General features: G+C 40.5%; 18 non-coding genes across 18 annotated transcripts; all 18 read left to right on the top strand.

Annotated features, from left to right (window-relative positions):
- Positions 1 to 168: 168 nt before the first annotated feature.
- Positions 169 to 241, top strand: trnav-aac. The gene has a single exon. It is a non-coding gene; the product is annotated as a tRNA-Val (tRNA).
- A 1,358-nt stretch (positions 242 to 1,599) lies between these two features.
- Positions 1,600 to 1,672, top strand: trnav-aac. Its single transcript has one exon. It is a non-coding gene; the product is annotated as a tRNA-Val (tRNA).
- A 129-nt stretch (positions 1,673 to 1,801) lies between these two features.
- On the top strand, positions 1,802 to 1,874 carry trnav-cac. Its single transcript has one exon. It is a non-coding gene; the product is annotated as a tRNA-Val (tRNA).
- A 1,233-nt stretch (positions 1,875 to 3,107) lies between these two features.
- On the top strand, positions 3,108 to 3,180 carry trnav-aac. Its single transcript has one exon. It is a non-coding gene; the product is annotated as a tRNA-Val (tRNA).
- A 129-nt stretch (positions 3,181 to 3,309) lies between these two features.
- Positions 3,310 to 3,382, top strand: trnav-cac. The gene has a single exon. It is a non-coding gene; the product is annotated as a tRNA-Val (tRNA).
- Positions 3,383 to 4,615: 1,233 nt separating this feature from the next.
- Positions 4,616 to 4,688, top strand: trnav-aac. Its single transcript has one exon. It is a non-coding gene; the product is annotated as a tRNA-Val (tRNA).
- Positions 4,689 to 6,097: 1,409 nt separating this feature from the next.
- Positions 6,098 to 6,170, top strand: trnav-aac. The gene has a single exon. It is a non-coding gene; the product is annotated as a tRNA-Val (tRNA).
- A 1,409-nt stretch (positions 6,171 to 7,579) lies between these two features.
- trnav-aac lies at positions 7,580 to 7,654 on the top strand. The gene has a single exon. It is a non-coding gene; the product is annotated as a tRNA-Val (tRNA).
- Positions 7,655 to 9,012: 1,358 nt separating this feature from the next.
- trnav-aac lies at positions 9,013 to 9,085 on the top strand. The gene has a single exon. It is a non-coding gene; the product is annotated as a tRNA-Val (tRNA).
- A 1,409-nt stretch (positions 9,086 to 10,494) lies between these two features.
- trnav-cac lies at positions 10,495 to 10,567 on the top strand. Its single transcript has one exon. It is a non-coding gene; the product is annotated as a tRNA-Val (tRNA).
- Positions 10,568 to 10,696: 129 nt separating this feature from the next.
- On the top strand, positions 10,697 to 10,769 carry trnav-cac. The gene has a single exon. It is a non-coding gene; the product is annotated as a tRNA-Val (tRNA).
- A 2,291-nt stretch (positions 10,770 to 13,060) lies between these two features.
- trnav-cac lies at positions 13,061 to 13,133 on the top strand. Its single transcript has one exon. It is a non-coding gene; the product is annotated as a tRNA-Val (tRNA).
- A 129-nt stretch (positions 13,134 to 13,262) lies between these two features.
- On the top strand, positions 13,263 to 13,335 carry trnav-cac. The gene has a single exon. It is a non-coding gene; the product is annotated as a tRNA-Val (tRNA).
- Positions 13,336 to 14,569: 1,234 nt separating this feature from the next.
- Positions 14,570 to 14,642, top strand: trnav-aac. Its single transcript has one exon. It is a non-coding gene; the product is annotated as a tRNA-Val (tRNA).
- A 129-nt stretch (positions 14,643 to 14,771) lies between these two features.
- trnav-cac lies at positions 14,772 to 14,844 on the top strand. Its single transcript has one exon. It is a non-coding gene; the product is annotated as a tRNA-Val (tRNA).
- Positions 14,845 to 16,077: 1,233 nt separating this feature from the next.
- trnav-aac lies at positions 16,078 to 16,150 on the top strand. The gene has a single exon. It is a non-coding gene; the product is annotated as a tRNA-Val (tRNA).
- Positions 16,151 to 16,279: 129 nt separating this feature from the next.
- trnav-cac lies at positions 16,280 to 16,352 on the top strand. Its single transcript has one exon. It is a non-coding gene; the product is annotated as a tRNA-Val (tRNA).
- A 1,233-nt stretch (positions 16,353 to 17,585) lies between these two features.
- On the top strand, positions 17,586 to 17,658 carry trnav-aac. The gene has a single exon. It is a non-coding gene; the product is annotated as a tRNA-Val (tRNA).
- The last annotated feature ends 246 nt before the right edge of the window (positions 17,659 to 17,904 follow it).

Raw genomic sequence — 17,904 nt, 5'->3', positions numbered from 1 at the left:
TGAACCACCAAGCCTCTTCCAAGAGCCGCTGCACACAATAATTCCCGGCTTCTCAAGCCTTATTGTTTAATTAATTGACTAAGTAATTTCTGATATCATTAGGTTCTGAGAGCGATAAATGTCCCACCCAGCCAAAGTCAGCCACACCCTTAGTATTCAACTCATTGGGTTTCCGTAGTGTAGTGGTTATCACGTTTGCCTAACACGCGAAAGGTCCCCGGTTCGAGACTGGGCGGAAACACATTTTTACAAATTGGTCCTTCGCACTTCTCAGTATTTGCTATTCAGACTTTAGTTTCAGTAGTGTAGTGGTTATCACGTTTGCCTCACACGCGAAAGGTCCCCGGTTCGAAACCGGGCGGAAACATTTGGTAATATTCAGTATTTCCCAATGCCCAGAGGCTAGCATTTGGTTTGAAACAGTTGAGGTTTGTCTAAACCTTGCTGTCTACCTCTCCGACCTGTGGATCAATGTTGCCGTTTTTTGGGGGACCTCCACCATGCGATCTGTATGAATGTGACCAGACTGACAGCTTCTCTGAGCCAGGCAAATTCGTTTATCAGGGTCATTGTAATGGATATATCCAAAGAAATGGCAATATAATCCAAGGTAAAACAAACAAAAATGTAGATTGTTTTCTGTCATTTCAGCTGCTTGATGTGATTGTGTGATAGATTTAGTTGGCTGGCTAGCAAAGGAAAAGAAGCTAGCCTGCATAGGTACAGTGCATTCGGAAAGTTTTCAGACCCCTTACTTTTTTCCACATTTTGTTACGTTACAGCCTTATACTAAAATGGATAAAATAAAATAACATCTATCTACACACAATCCCACATAATGACAAAGCGATAACATATAGTTTTTATTAATGAAAAAATATTTTAAAAATACCTTATTTACATACATTTTCAGACCCTTTGCTATGAGGTTGGAAATTGAGCTCAGGTCCATCCTGTTTCCATTGATCATCCTTGAGATGTTTCTTCAACTTGATTGGAGTCCACCTGTGGTAAATTCAAATGATTGGTCATTTCTGCAGCATTGAAGGTACCCAAGAACAGAGTGGCTTCCATCACTCTTAAATAGAAGAAGTTTGGAACCACCAAGCCTCTTCCAAGTTCCGGCTGCACACGATAATTCCCGGCTTCTCATGTCTACCTCACATAATATCCCAAATTGAGTACCACAGAAAGAGCCATAATACCCATTAAATATTTTAAAAATACCTTATTTACGTACGTTTTCAGACCCTTTGCTATGAGGCTGGAAATTGAGCTCAGGTCCATCCTGTTTCCATTGATCATCCTTGAGATGTTTCTTCAACTTGATTGGAGTCCACCTGTGGTAAATTCAAATGATTGGTCATTTCTGCAGCAATGAAGGTACCCAAGAACACAGTGGCTTCCATCACTCTTAAATGGAAGAAGTTTTGAACCACCAAGCCTCTTCCAAGAGCCGCTGCACACAATAATTCCCGGCTTCTCAAGCCTTACTGTTTAATTAATTGACTAAGCAATTTCTGATTTCATTAGGTTCTGAGAGCGATAAATGTCCCACCCAGCCAAAGTCAGCCACACCCTTAGTACTCCACTCATTGGGTTTCCGTAGTGTAGTGGTTATCACGTTCGCCTAACACGCGAAAGATCCCCGGTTCGAGACCGGGCGGAAACACATTTTAACAAATTGGTCCTTCGCACTTCTCAGTATTTGCTATTCAGACTTTAGTTTCAGTAGTGTATTGGTTATCACGTTCGCCTCACACGCGAAAGTCAGTCACACCCTTAGTTTTCCAAAAGTTCGGTTTCCGTAGTGTAGTGGTTATCACGTTTGCCTCACACGCGAAAGGTCCCCGGTTCGAATCCGGGCGGAAACATTTTGTAATATTCAATATTTCCCAATGCCAAAAGGCTAGCATTTGGTTTGAAACTGTTGAGGTTTGTCTAAACCTTGCTGTCTACCTCTCCGACCTGTGGATCAATGTTGCCGTTTTTTTGGGGACCTCCACCATGTGATCTGTATGAATGTGACCAGACTGACAGCTTCTCTGAGCCAGGCAAATTCATTTATCAGGGTCATTGTAATGGATATATCCAAAGAAATGGCAATATAATCCAAGGTAAAACAAACAAAAATGTAGATCGTTTTCTGTCATTTCAGCTGCTTGATGTGATTGTGTGATAGATTTAGTTGGCTGGCTAGCAAAGGAAAAGAAGCTAGCCTGCATAGGTACAGTGCATTCAGAAAGTTTTCAGACCCCTTACTTTTTTCCACATTTTGTTACGTTACAGCCTTATACTAAAATGGATGAAATAAAATAAAATCTATCCACACACAATACCACATAATGACAAAGCGATAGCATATAGTTTTTATTAATGAAAAAAATATTTTAAAAATACCTTATTTACATACATTTTCAGACCCTTTGCTATGAGGCTGGAAATTGAGCTCAGGTCCATCCTGTTTCCATTGATCATCCTTGAGATGTTTCTTCAACTTGATTGGAGTCCACCTGTGGTAAATTCAAATGATTGGTCATTTCTGCAGCATTGAAGGTACCCAAGAACACAGTGGCTTCCATCACTCTTAAATAGAAGAAGTTTGGAACCACCAAGCCTCTTCCAAGTTCCGGCTGCACACGATAATTCCCGGCTTCTCATGTCTACCTCACATAATATCCCAAATTGAGTTCCACAGAAAGAGCCATAATACCCATTAAATATTTTAAAAATACCTTATTTACGTACGTTTTCAGACCCTTTGCTATGAGGCTGGAAATTGAGCTCAGGTCCATCCTGTTTCCATTGATCATCCTTGAGATGTTTCTTCAACTTGATTGGAGTCCACCTGTGGTAAATTCAAATGATTGGTCATTTCTGCAGCATTGAAGGTACCCAAGAACACAGTGGCTTCCATCACTCTTAAATGGAATAAGTTTTGAACCACCAAGCCTCTTCCAAGAGCCGCTGCACACAATAATTCCCGGCTTCTCAAGCCTTATTGTTTAATTAATTGACTAAGTAATTTCTGATTTCATTAGGTTCTGAGAGCGATAAATGTCCCACCCAGCCAAAGTCAGCCACACCCTTAGTACTCCACTCAATGGGTTTCCGTAGTGTAGTGGTTATCACGTTCGCCTAACACGCGAAAGGTCCCCGGTTCGAGACCGGGCGGAAACACATTTTAACAAATTGGTCATTCGCACTTCTCAGTATTTGCTATTCAGACTTTAGTTTCAGTAGTGTATTGGTTATCACGTTCGCCTCACACGCGAAAGTCAGTCACACCCTTAGTTTTCCAATCATTCGGTTTCCGTAGTGTAGTGGTTATCACGTTCGCCTCACACGCGAAAGGTCCCAGGTTCGAAACCGGGCGGAAACATTTTGTAATATTCAATATTTCCCAATCCCCAGAGGCTAGCATTTGGTTTGAAACAGTTGAGGTTTGTCTAAACCTTGCTGTCTGCCTCTCCGACCTGTGGATCAATGTTGTCGTTTTTTTGGGGACCTCCACCATGCGATCTGTATGAATGTGACCAGACTGACAGCTTCTCTGAGCCAGGCAAATTCATTTATCAGGGTCATTGTAATGGATATATCCAAAGAAATGGCAATATAATCCAAGGTAAAACAAACAAAAATGTAGATCGTTTTCTGTCATTTCAGCTGCTTGATGTGATTGTGTGATAGATTTAGTTGGCTGGCTAGCAAAGGAAAAGAAGCTAGCCTGCATAGGTACAGTGCATTCGGAAAGTTTTCAGACCCCTTACTTTTTTCCACATTTTGTTACGTTACAGCCTTATACTAAAATGGATGAAATAAAATAAAATCTATCTACACACAATACCACATAATGACAAAGCGATAACATATAGTTTTTATTAATGAAAAAAATATTTTAAAAATACCTTATTTACATACATTTTCAGACCCTTTGCTATGAGGCTGGAAATTGAGCTCAGGTCCATCCTGTTTCCATTGATCATCCTTGAGATGTTTCTTCAACTTGATTGGAGTCCACCTGTGGTAAATTCAAATGATTGGTCATTTCTGCAGCATTGAAGGTACCCAAGAACACAGTGGCTTCCATCACTCTTAAATAGAAGAAGTTTGGAACCACCAAGCCTCTTCCAAGTTCCGGCTGCACACGATAATTCCCGGCTTCTCATGTCTACCTCACATAATATCCCAAATTGAGTACCACAGAAAGAGCCATAATACCCATTAAATATTTTAAAAATACCTTATTTACGTACGTTTTCAGACCCTTTGCTATGTGGCTGGAAATTGAGCTCAGGTCCATCCTGTTTCCATTGATCATCCTTGAGATGTTTCTTCAACTTGATTGGAGTCCACCTGTGGTAAATTCAAATGATTGGTCATTTCTGCAGCATTGAAGGTACCCAAGAACACAGTGGCTTCCATCACTCTTAAATGGAAGAAGTTTTGAACCACCAAGCCTCTTCCAAGAGCCGCTGCACACAATGATTCCCGGCTTCTCAAGCCTTATTGTTTAATTAATTGACTAAGTAATTTCTGATTTCATTAGGTTCTGAGAGCGATAAATGTCCCACCCAGCCAAAGTCAGCCACACCCTTAGTAGTCCACTCAATGGGTTTCCGTAGTGTAGTGGTTATCACGTTCGCCTAACACGCGAAAGGTCCCCGGTTCGAGACCGGGCGGAAACACATTTTAACAAATTGGTCCTTCGCACCTTCGCGTATTTGCTATTCAGGCTTTAGTTTCAGTAGTGTATTGATTATCACGTTCGCCTCACACGCGAAAGTCAGTCACACCCTTAGTTTTCCAATCATTCGGTTTCCGTAGTGTAGTGGTTATCCCAGGTTCGAAACCGGGCGGAAACATTTTGTAATATTCAATATTTCCCAATGCCCAGAGGCTAGCATTTGGTTTGAAACAGTTGAGGTTTGTCTAAACCTTGCTGTCTACCTCTCCGACCTGTGGATCAATGTTGCCGTTTTTTTGGGGACCTCCACCATGCGATCTGTATGAATGTGACCAGACTGACAGCTTCTCTGAGCCAGGCAAATTCATTTATCAGGGTCATTGTAATGGATATATCCAAAGAAATGGCAATATAATCCAAGGTAAAACAAACAAAAATGTAGATTGTTTTCTGTCATTTCAGCTGCTTGATGTGATTGTGTGATAGATTTAGTTGGCTGGCTAGCAAAGGAAAAGAAGCTAGTCTGCAAAGGTACAGTGCATTCGGAAAGTTTTCAGACCCCTTACTTTTTTCCACATTTTGTTACGTTACAGCCTTATACTAAAATTGATTAAATAAAATAAAATCTATCTACACACAATCCCACATAATGACAAAGCGATAACATATAGTTTTTATTAATGAAAAAATATTTTAAAAATACCTTATTTACATACATTTTCAGACCCTTTGCTATGAGGTTGGAAAATGAGCTCAGGTCCATCCTGTTTCCATTGATCATCCTTGAGATGTTTCTTCAACTTGATTGGAGTCCACCTGTGGTAAATTCAAATGATTGGTCATTTCTGCAGCATTGAAGGTACCCAAGAACAGAGTGGCTTCCATCACTCTTAAATAGAAGAAGTTTGGAACCACCAAGCCTCTTCCAAGTTCCGGCGGCACACGATAATTCCAGGCTTCTCATGTCTACCACACATAATATTCCAAATTTAGTACCACAGAAAGAGCCATAATACCCATTAAATATTTTAAAAATACCTTATTTACGTACGTTTTCAGACCCTTTGCTATGAGGCTGGAAATTGAGCTCAGGTCCATCCTGTTTCCATTGATCATCCTTGAGATGTTTCTTCAACTTGATTGGAGTCCACCTGTGGTAAATTCAAATGATTAGTCATTTCTGCAGCATTGAAGGCACCCAAGAACACAGTGGCTTCCATCACTCTTAAATGGAAGAAGTTTTGAACCACCAAGCCTCTTCCAAGAGCCGCTGCACACAATGATTCCCGGCTTCTCAAGCCTTATTGTTTAATTAATTGACTAAGTAATTTCTGATTTCATTAGGTTCTGAGAGCGATAAATGTCCCACCCAGCCAAAGTCAGCCACACCCTTAGTACTCCACTCAATGGGTTTCCGTAGTGTAGTGGTTATCACGTTCGCCTAACACGCGAAAGGTCCCCGGTTCGAGACCGGGCGGAAACACATTTTAACAAATTGGTCCTTCGCACCTTCGCGTATTTGCTATTCAGGCTTTAGTTTCAGTAGTGTATTGATTATCACGTTCGCCTCACACGCGAAAGTCAGTCACACCCTTAGTTTTCCAATCATTCGGTTTCCGTAGTGTAGTGGTTATCCCAGGTTCGAAACCGGGCGGAAACATTTTGTAATATTCAATATTTCCCAATGCCCAGAGGCTAGCATTTGGTTTGAAACAGTTGAGGTTTGTCTAAACCTTGCTGTCTACCTCTCCGACCTGTGGATCAATGTTGCCGTTTTTTTGGGGACCTCCACCATGCGATCTGTATGAATGTGACCAGACTGACAGCTTCTCTGAGCCAGGCAAATTCATTTATCAGGGTCATTGTAATGGATATATCCAAAGAAATGGCAATATAATCCAAGGTAAAACAAACAAAAATGTAGATTGTTTTCTGTCATTTCAGCTGCTTGATGTGATTGTGTGATAGATTTAGTTGGCTGGCTAGCAAAGGAAAAGAAGCTAGTCTGCAAAGGTACAGTGCATTCGGAAAGTTTTCAGACCCCTTACTTTTTTCCACATTTTGTTACGTTACAGCCTTATACTAAAATTGATTAAATAAAATAAAATCTATCTACACACAATCCCACATAATGACAAAGCGATAACATATAGTTTTTATTAATGAAAAAATATTTTAAAAATACCTTATTTACATACATTTTCAGACCCTTTGCTATGAGGTTGGAAAATGAGCTCAGGTCCATCCTGTTTCCATTGATCATCCTTGAGATGTTTCTTCAACTTGATTGGAGTCCACCTGTGGTAAATTCAAATGATTGGTCATTTCTGCAGCATTGAAGGTACCCAAGAACACAGTGGCTTCCATCACTCTTAAATAGAAGAAGTTTGGAACCACCAAGCCTCTTCCAAGTTCCGGCGGCACACGATAATTCCAGGCTTCTCATGTCTACCACACATAATATTCCAAATTTAGTACCACAGAAAGAGCCATAATACCCATTAAATATTTTAAAAATACCTTATTTACGTACGTTTTCAGACCCTTTGCTATGAGGCTGGAAATTGAGCTCAGGTCCATCCTGTTTCCATTGATCATCCTTGAGATGTTTCTTCAACTTGATTGGAGTCCACCTGTGGTAAATTCAAATGATTGGTCATTTCTGCAGCATTGAAGGTACCCAAGAACACAGTGGCTTCCATCACTCTTAAATGGAAGAAGTTTTGAACCACCAAGCCTCTTCCAAGAGCCGCTGCACACAATAATTCCCGGCTTCTCAAGCCTTATTGTTTAATTAATTGACTAAGTAATTTCTGATATCATTAGGTTCTGAGAGCGATAAATGTCCCACCCAGCCAAAGTCAGCCACACCCTTAGTATTCAACTCATTGGGTTTCCGTAGTGTAGTGGTTATCACGTTCGCCTAACACGCGAAAGGTCCCCGGTTCGAGACCGGGCGGAAAAACATTTTTACAAATTGGTCCTTCGCACTTCTCAGTATTTGCTATTCAGACTTTAGTTTCAGTAGTGTAGTGGTTGTCACGTTCGCTTCGCACGCGAAAGGTCCCCTGTTCGAAACCGGGCGGAAACATTTTGTAATATTCAATATTTCCCAATGCCCAGAGGCTAGCATTTGGTTTGAAACAGTTGAGGTTTGTCTAAACCTTGCTGTCTACCTCTCCGACCTGTGGATCAATGTTGCCGTTTTTTTTGGGGACCTCCACCATGCGATCTGTATGAATGTGACCAGACTGACAGCTTCTCTGAGCAAGGCAAATTCATTTATCAGGGTCATTGTAATGGATATATCCAAAGAAATGGCAATATAATCCAAGGTAAAACAAACAAAAATGTAGATTGTTTTCTGTCATTTCAGCTGCTTGATGTGATTGTGTGATAGATTTAGTTGGCTGGCTAGCAAAGGAAAAGAAGCTAGCCTGCATAGGTACAGTGCATTCGGAAAGTTTTCAGACCCCTTACTTTTTTCCACATTTTGTTACGTTACAGCCTTATACTAAAATGGATGAAATAAAATAAAATCTATCTACACACAATACCACATAATGACAAAGCGATAACATATAGTTTTTATTAATGAAAAAAATATTTTAAAAATACCTTATTTACATACATTTTCAGACCCTTTGCTATGAGGCTGGAAATTGAGCTCAGGTCCATCCTGTTTCCATTGATCATCCTTGAGATGTTTCTTCAACTTGATTGGGGTCCACCTGTGGTAAATTCAAATGATTGGTCATTTCTGCAGCATTGAAGGTACCCAAGAACACAGTGGCTTCCATCACTCTTAAATAGAAGAAGTTTGGAACCACCAAGCCTCTTCCAAGTTCCGGCTGCACACGATAATTCCCGGCTTCTCATGTCTACCTCACATAATATCCCAAATTGAGTACCACAGAAAGAGCCATAATACCCATTAAATATTTTAAAAATACCTTATTTACGTACGTTTTCAGACCCTTTGCTATGAGGCTGGAAATTGAGCTCAGGTCCATCCTGTTTCCATTGATCATCCTTGAGATGTTTCTTCAACTTGATTGGAGTCCACCTGTGGTAAATTCAAATGATTGGTCATTTCTGCAGCATTGAAGGTACCCAAGAACACAGTGGCTTCCATCACTCTTAAATGGAAGAAGTTTTGAACCACCAAGCCTCTTCCAAGAGCCGCTGCACACAATAATTCCCGGCTTCTCAAGCCTTATTGTTTAATTAATTGACTAAGTAATTTCTGATATCATTAGGTTCTGAGAGCGATAAATGTCCCACCCAGCCAAAGTCAGCCACACCCTTAGTACTCCACTCAATGGGTTTCCGTAGTGTAGTGGTTATCACGTTCGCCTAACACGCGAAAGGTCCCCGGTTCGAGACCGGGCGGAAACACATTTTAACAAATTGGTCCTTCGCACTTCTCAGTATTTGCTATTCAGGCTTTAGTTTCAGTAGTGTATTGATTATCACGTTCGCCTCACACGCGAAAGTCAGTCACACCCTTAGTTTTCCAATCATTCGGTTTCCGTAGTGTAGTGGTTATCCCAGGTTCGAAACCGGGCGGAAACATTTTGTAATATTCAATATTTCCCAATGCCCAGAGGCTAGCATTTGGTTTGAAACAGTTGAGGTTTGTCTAAACCTTGCTGTCTACCTCTCCGACCTGTGGATCAATGTTGCCGTTTTTTTGGGGACCTCCACCATGCGATCTGTATGAATGTGACCAGACTGACAGCTTCTCTGAGCCAGGCAAATTCATTTATCAGGGTCATTGTAATGGATATATCCAAAGAAATGGCAATATAATCCAAGGTAAAACAAACAAAAATGTAGATTGTTTTCTGTCATTTCAGCTGCTTGATGTGATTGTGTGATAGATTTAGTTGGCTGGCTAGCAAAGGAAAAGAAGCTAGCCTGCAAAGGTACAGTGCATTCGGAAAGTTTTCAGACCCCTTACTTTTTTCCACATTTTGTTACGTTACAGCCTTATACTAAAATTGATTAAATAAAATAAAATCTATCTACACACAATCCCACATAATGACAAAGCGATAACATATAGTTTTTATTAATGAAAAAATATTTTAAAAATACCTTATTTACATACATTTTCAGACCCTTTGCTATGAGGTTGGAAATTGAGCTCAGGTCCATCCTGTTTCCATTGATCATCCTTGAGATGTTTCTTCAACTTGATTGGAGTCCACCTGTGGTAAATTCAAATGATTGGTCATTTCTGCAGCATTGAAGGTACCCAAGAACAGAGTGGCTTCCATCACTCTTAAATAGAAGAAGTTTGGAACCACCAAGCCTCTTCCAAGTTCCGGCGGCACACGATAATTCCAGGCTTCTCATGTCTACCACACATAATATTCCAAATTTAGTACCACAGAAAGAGCCATAATACCCATTAAATATTTTAAAAATACCTTATTTACGTACGTTTTCAGACCCTTTGCTATGAGGCTGGAAATTGAGCTCAGGTCCATCCTGTTTCCATTGATCATCCTTGAGATGTTTCTTCAACTTGATTGGAGTCCACCTGTGGTAAATTCAAATGATTGGTCATTTCTGCAGCATTGAAGGTACCCAAGAACACAGTGGCTTCCATCACTCTTAAATGGAAGAAGTTTTGAACCACCAAGCCTCTTCCAAGAGCCGCTGCACACAATAATTCCCGGCTTCTCAAGCCTTATTGTTTAATTAATTGACTAAGTAATTTCTGATATCATTAGGTTCTGAGAGCGATAAATGTCCCACCCAGCCAAAGTCAGTCACACCCTTAGTTTTCCAATCATTCGGTTTCCGTAGTGTAGTGGTTATCACGTTCGCCTCACACGCGAAAGGTCCCCGGTTCGAGACCGGGCGGAAACACATTTTAACAGATTGGTCCTTCGCACTTCTCAGTATTTGCTATTCAGAATTTAGTTTCAGTAGTGTATTGGTTATCACGTTCGCCTCACACGCGAAAGTCAGTCACACCCTTAGTTTTCCAATCATTCGGTTTCCGTAGTGTAGTGGTTATCACGTTCGCCTCACACGCGAAAGGTCCCCGGTTCGAAACCGGGTGGAAACATTTTGTAATATTCAATGTTTCCCAATGCCCAGAGGCTAGCATTTGGTTTGAAACAGTTGAGGTTTGTCTAAACCTTGCTGTCTACCTCTCCGACCTGTGGATCAATGTTGCCGTTTTTTTTGGGGACCTCCACCATGCGATCTGTATGAATGTGACCAGACTGACAGCTTCTCTGAGCAAGGCAAATTCATTTATCAGGGTCATTGTAATGGATATATCCAAAGAAATGGCAATATAATCCAAGGTAAAACAAACAAAAATGTAGATTGTTTTCTGTCATTTCAGCTGCTTGATGTGATTGTGTGATAGATTTAGTTGGCTGGCTAGCAAAGGAAAAGAAGCTAGCCTGCATAGGTACAGTGCATTCGGAAAGTTTTCAGACCCCTTACTTTTTTCCACATTTTGTTACGTTACAGCCTTATACTAAAATGGATGAAATAAAATAAAATCTATCTACACACAATCCCACATAATGACAAAGCGATAACATATAGTTTTTATTAATGAAAAAATATTTTAAAAATACCTTATTTACATACATTTTCAGACCCTTTGCTATGAGGTTGGAAATTGAGCTCAGGTCCATCCTGTTTCCATTGATCATCCTTGAGATGTTTCTTCAACTTGATTGGAGTCCACCTGTGGTAAATTCAAATGATTGGTCATTTCTGCAGCATTGAAGGTACCCAAGAACAGAGTGGCTTCCATCACTCTTAAATAGAAGAAGTTTGGAACCACCAAGCCTCTTCCAAGTTCCGGCGGCACTCGATAATTCCCGGCTTCTCATGTCTACCACACATAATATCCCAAATTTAGTACCACAGAAAGAGCCATAATACCCATTAAATATTTTAAAAATACCTTATTTACGTACGTTTTCAGACCCTTTGCTATGAGGCTGGAAATTGAGCTCAGGTCCATCCTGTTTCCATTGATCATCCTTGAGATGTTTCTTCAACTTGATTGGAGTCCACCTGTGGTAAATTCAAATGATTGGTCATTTCTGCAGCATTGAAGGTACCCAAGAACACAGTGGCTTCCATCACTCTTAAATGGAAGAAGTTTTGAACCACCAAGCCTCTTCCAAGAGCCGCTGCACACAATAATTCCCGGCTTCTCAAGCCTTATTGTTTAATTAATTGACTAAGTAATTTCTGATATCATTAGGTTCTGAGAGCGATAAATGTCCCACCCAGCCAAAGTCAGCCACACCCTTAGTATTCAACTCATTGGGTTTCCGTGAGTTGAATATATATCCAAAGAATATGGATATATCCAAAGAAATGGCAATATAATCCAAGGTAAAACAAACAAAAATGTAGATCGTTTTCTGTCATTTCAGCTGCTTGATGTGATTGTGTGATAGATTTAGTTGGCTGGCTAGCAAAGGAAAAGAAGCTAGCCTGCATAGGTACAGTGCATTCGGAAAGTTTTCAGACCCCTTACTTTTTTCCACATTTTGTTTCGTTACCGCCTTATACTAAAATGGATGAAATAAAATCAAATCTATCTACACACAATACCACATAATGACAAAGCGATAACATATAGTTTTTATTAATGAAAAAAATATTTTAAAAATACCTTATTTACATACATTTTCAGACCCTTTGCTATGAGGCTGGAAATTGAGCCCAGGTCCATCCTGTTTCCATTGATCATCCTTGAGATGTTTCTTCAACTTGATTGGAGTCCACCTGTGGTAAATTCAAATGATTGGTCATTTCTGCAGCATTGAAGGTACCCAAGAACAGAGTGGCTTCCATCACTCTTAAATAGAAGAAGTTTGGAACCACCAAGCCTCTTCCAAGTTCCGGCTGCACACGATAATTCCCGGCTTCTCATGTCTACCTCACATAATATCCCAAATTGAGTTCCACAGAAAGAGCCATAATACCCATTAAATATTTTAAAAATACCTTATTTACGTAAGTTTTCAGACCCTTTGCTATGAGGCTGGAAATTGCGCTCAGGTCCATCCTGTTTCCATTGATCATCCTTGAGATGTTTCTTCAACTTGATTGGAGTCCACCTGTGGTAAATTCAAATGATTGGTCATTTCTGCAGCATTGAAGGTACCCAAGAACACAGTGGCTTCCATCACTCTTAAATGGAAGAAGTTTTGAACCACCAAGCCTCTTCCAAGAGCCGCTGCACACAATAATTCCCGGCTTCTCAAGCCTTATTGTTTAATTAATTGACTAAGTAATTTCTGATTTCATTAGGTCCTGAGAGCGATAAATGTCCCACCCAGCCAAAGTCAGTCACACCCTTAGTTTTCCAATCATTCGGTTTCCGTAGTGTAGTGGTTATCACGTTCGCCTCACACGCGAAAGGTCCCCGGTTCGAGACCGGGCGGAAACACATTTTAACAGATTGGTCCTTCGCACTTCTCAGTATTTGCTATTCAGAATTTAGTTTCAGTAGTGTATTGGTTATCACGTTCGCCTCACACGCGAAAGTCAGTCACACCCTTAGTTTTCCAATCATTCGGTTTCCGTAGTGTAGTGGTTATCACGTTCGCCTCACACGCGAAAGGTCCCCGGTTCGAAACCGGGTGGAAACATTTTGTAATATTCAATATTTCCCAATGCCCAGAGGCTAGCATTTGGTTTGAAACAGTTGAGGTTTGTCTAAACCTTGCTGTCTACCTCTCCGACCTGTGGATCAATGTTGCCGTTTTTTTTGGGGACCTCCACCATGCGATCTGTATGAATGTGACCAGACTGACAGCTTCTCTGAGCAAGGCAAATTCATTTATCAGGGTCATTGTAATGGATATATCCAAAGAAATGGCAATATAATCCAAGGTAAAACAAACAAAAATGTAGATTGTTTTCTGTCATTTCAGCTGCTTGATGTGATTGTGTGATAGATTTAGTTGGCTGGCTAGCAAAGGAAAAGAAGCTAGCCTGCATAGGTACAGTGCATTCGGAAAGTTTTCAGACCCCTTACTTTTTTCCACATTTTGTTACGTTACAGCCTTATACTAAAATGGATGAAATAAAATAAAATCTATCTACACACAATCCCACATAATGACAAAGCGATAACATATAGTTTTTATTAATGAAAAAAATATTTTAAAAATACCTTATTTACATACATTTTCAGACCCTTTGCTATGAGGTTGGAAATTGAGCTCAGGTCCATCCTGTTTCCATTGATCATCCTTGAGATGTTTCTTCAACTTGATTGGAGTCCACCTGTGGTAAATTCAAATGATTGGTCATTTCTGCAGCATTGAAGGTACCCAAGAACACAGTGGCTTCCATCACTCTTAAATAGAAGAAGTTTGGAACCACCAAGCCTCTTCCAAGTTCCGGCTGCACACGATAATTCCCGGCTTCTCATGTCTACCTCACATAATATCCCAAATTGAGTACCACAGAAAGAGCCATAATACCCATTAAATATTTTAAAAATACCTTATTTACGTACGTTTTCAGACCCTTTGCTATGAGGCTGGAAATTGAGCTCAGGTCCATCCTGTTTCCATTGGTCATCCTTGAGATGTTTCTTCAACTTGATTGGAGTCCACCTGTGGTAAATTCAAATGATTGGTCATTTCTGCAGCATTGAAGGTACCCAAGAACACAGTGGCTTCCATCACTCTTAAATGGAAGAAGTTTTGAACCACCAAGCCTCTTCCAAGAGCCGCTGCACACAATAATTCCCGGCTTCTCAAGCCTTATTGTTTAATTAATTGACTAAGTAATTTCTGATTTCATTAGGTTCTGAGAGCGATAAATGTCCCACCCAGCCAAAGTCAGCCACACCCTTAGTATTCCACTCATTGGGTTTCTGTAGTGTAGTGGTTATCACGTTCGCCTAACACGCGAAAGGTCCCCGGTTTGAGACCGGGCGGAAACACATTTTAACAAAGTGGTCCTTCGCACTTCTCAGTATTTGCTATTCAGACTTTAGTTTCAGTAGTGTATTGGTTATCACGTTCGCCTCACACGCGAAAGTCAGTCACACCCTTAGTTTTCCAATCATTTGGCTTCTGTAGTGTAGTGGTTATCACGTTCGCCTCACACGCGAAAGGTCCCCGGTTCGAAACCGGGCGGAAACATTTTGTAATATTCAATATTTCCCAATGCCCAGAGGCTAGCATTTGGTTTGAAACAGTTGAGGTTTGTCTAAACCTTGCTGTCTACCTCTCCGACCTGTGGATCAATGTTGCCGTTTTTTTGGGGACCTCCACCATGCGATCTGTATGAATGTGACCAGACTGACAGCTTCTCTGAGCCAGGCAAATTCATTTATCAGGGTCATTGTAATGGATATATCCAAAGAAATGGCAATATAATCCAAGGTAAAACAAACAAAAATGTAGATCGTTTTCTGTCATTTCAGCTGCTTGATGTGATTGTGTGATAGATTTAGTTGGCTGGCTAGCAAAGGAAAAGAAGCTAGCCTGCATAGGTACAGTGCATTCGGAAAGTTTTCAGACCCCTTACTTTTTTCCACATTTTGTTACGTTACAGCCTTATACTAAAATGGATGAAATAAAATAAAATCTATCTACACACAATACCACATAATGACAAAGCGATAACATATAGTTTTTATTAATGAAAAAAATATTTTAAAAATACCTTATTTACATACATTTTCAGACCCTTTGCTATGAGGCTGGAAATTGAGCTCAGGTCCATCCTGTGTCCATTGATCATCCTTGAGATGTTTCTTCAACTTGATTGGAGTCCACCTGTGGTAAATTCAAATGATTGGTCATTTCTGCAGCATTGAAGGTACCCAAGAACACAGTGGCTTCCATCACTCTTAAATAGAAGAAGTTTGGAACCACCAAGCCTCTTCCAAGTTCCGGCTGCACACGATAATTCCCGGCTTCTCATGTCTACCTCACATGATATCCCAAATTGAGTACCACAGAAAGAGCCATAATACCCATTAAATATTTGAAAAATACCTTATTTACGTACGTTTTCAGACCCTTTGCTATGAGGCTGGAAATTGAGCTCAGGTCCATCCTGTTTCCATTGATCATCCTTGAGATGTTTCTTCAACTTGATCGGAGTCCACCTGTGGTAAATTCAAATGATTGGTCATTTCTGCAGCATTGAAGGTACCCAAGAACACAGTGGCTTCCATCACTCTTAAATGGAAGAAGTTTTGAACCACCAAGCCTCTTCCAAGAGCCGCTGCACACAATAAATCCCGGCTTCTCAAGCCTTATTGTTTAATTAATTGACTAAGTAATTTCTGATTTCATTAGGTTCTGAGAGCGATAAATGTCCCACCCAGCCAAAGTCAGCCACACCCTTAGTATTCCACTCATTGGGTTTCTGTAGTGTAGTGGTTATCACGTTCGCCTAACACGCGAAAGGTCCCCGGTTTGAGACCGGGCGGAAACACATTTTAACAAAGTGGTCCTTCGCACTTCTCAGTATTTGCTATTCAGACTTTAGTTTCAGTAGTGTATTGGTTATCACGTTCGCCTCACACGCGAAAGTCAGTCACACCCTTAGTTTTCCAATCATTCGGCTTCTGTAGTGTAGTGGTTATCACGTTCGCCTCACACGCGAAAGGTCCCCGGTTCGAAACCGGGCGGAAACATTTTGTAATATTCAATATTTCCCAATGCCCAGAGGCTAGCATTTGGTTTGAAACAGTTGAGGTTTGTCTAAACCTTGCTGTCTACCTCTCCGACCTGTGGATCAATGTTGCCGTTTTTTTGGGGACCTCCACCATGCGATCTGTATGAATGTGACCAGACTGACAGCTTCTCTGAGCCAGGCAAATTCATTTATCAGGGTCATTGTAATGGATATATCCAAAGAAATGGCAATATAATCCAAGGTAAAACAAACAAAAATGTAGATCGTTTTCTGTCATTTCAGCTGCTTGATGTGATTGTGTGATAGATTTAGTTGGCTGGCTAGCAAAGGAAAAGAAGCTAGCCTGCATAGGTACAGTGCATTCGGAAAGTTTTCAGACCCCTTACTTTTTTCCACATTTTGTTACGTTACAGCCTTATACTAAAATGGATGAAATAAAATAAAATCTATCTACACACAATACCACATAATGACAAAGCGATAACATATAGTTTTTATTAATGAAAAAAATATTTTAAAAATACCTTATTTACATACATTTTCAGACCCTTTGCTATGAGGCTGGAAATTGAGCTCAGGTCCATCCTGTGTCCATTGATCATCCTTGAGATGTTTCTTCAACTTGATTGGAGTCCACCTGTGGTAAATTCAAATGATTGGTCATTTCTGCAGCATTGAAGGTACCCAAGAACACAGTGGCTTCCATCACTCTTAAATAGAAGAAGTTTGGAACCACCAAGCCTCTTCCAAGTTCCGGCTGCACACGATAATTCCCGGCTTCTCATGTCTACCTCACATGATATCCCAAATTGAGTACCACAGAAAGAGCCATAATACCCATTAAATATTTGAAAAATACCTTATTTACGTACGTTTTCAGACCCTTTGCTATGAGGCTGGAAATTGAGCTCAGGTCCATCCTGTTTCCATTGATCATCCTTGAGATGTTTCTTCAACTTGATCGGAGTCCACCTGTGGTAAATTCAAATGATTGGTCATTTCTGCAGCATTGAAGGTACCCAAGAACACAGTGGCTTCCATCACTCTTAAATGGAAGAAGTTTTGAACCACCAAGCCTCTTCCAAGAGCCGCTGCACAAAATAATTCCCGGCTTCTCAAGCCTTATTGTTTAATTAATTGACTAAGTAATTTCTGATTTCATTAGGTTCTGAGAGCGATAAATGTCCCACCCAGCCAAAGTCAGCCACACCCTTACTATTCCATTCATTTGGTTTCCGTAGTGTAGTGGTTATCATGTTCGCCTAACACGCGAAAGGTCCCCGGTTCGAGACCGGGCGGCAACATTTTGTAATATTCAATATTTCCCAATGCCCAGAGGCTAGCATTTGGTTTGAAACAGTTGAGGTTTGTCTAAACCTTGCTGTCTACCTCTCCGACCTGTGGATCAATGTTGCCGTTTTTTTGGGGACCTCCACCATGCGATCTGTATGAATGTGACCAGACTGACAGCTTCTCTGAGCCAGGCAAATTCATTTATCAGGGTCATTGTAATGGATATATCCAAAGAAATGGCAATATAATCCAAGGTA

This window comes from Oncorhynchus mykiss, chromosome 8 (genome assembly GCF_013265735.2).
Source record: "Oncorhynchus mykiss isolate Arlee chromosome 8, USDA_OmykA_1.1, whole genome shotgun sequence".
Classification (NCBI taxonomy): domain Eukaryota; kingdom Metazoa; phylum Chordata; class Actinopteri; order Salmoniformes; family Salmonidae; genus Oncorhynchus; species Oncorhynchus mykiss.
Note: the sequence above shows the minus strand (reverse complement) of the source record. Positions and strands in the feature narration are given on the sequence as shown.